The following is a 206-nucleotide window of genomic DNA, read 5'->3' on the forward strand; positions in this document are numbered from 1 at the left end:
AGTAGAAGGGAAGGACGTATCGTAAAGTTATGTTGATATATATTTTTTTGTGATTTTGAACTGAGGGCGATGTTTTCAAACGCATTTTTTTCTCTCTCTCTTTTTCGTCTTTTTCGCCTTTTTCGTTAGCTGAACATGAACTTCGGTTAATGTTCCATACGGTTATTAAGCTCTGGTGTCTTTTGATCTACATTTGTCTTTTAAGA

Source organism: Penaeus monodon, chromosome 21 (genome assembly GCF_015228065.2).
Source record: "Penaeus monodon isolate SGIC_2016 chromosome 21, NSTDA_Pmon_1, whole genome shotgun sequence".
Lineage (NCBI taxonomy): Eukaryota > Metazoa > Arthropoda > Malacostraca > Decapoda > Penaeidae > Penaeus > Penaeus monodon.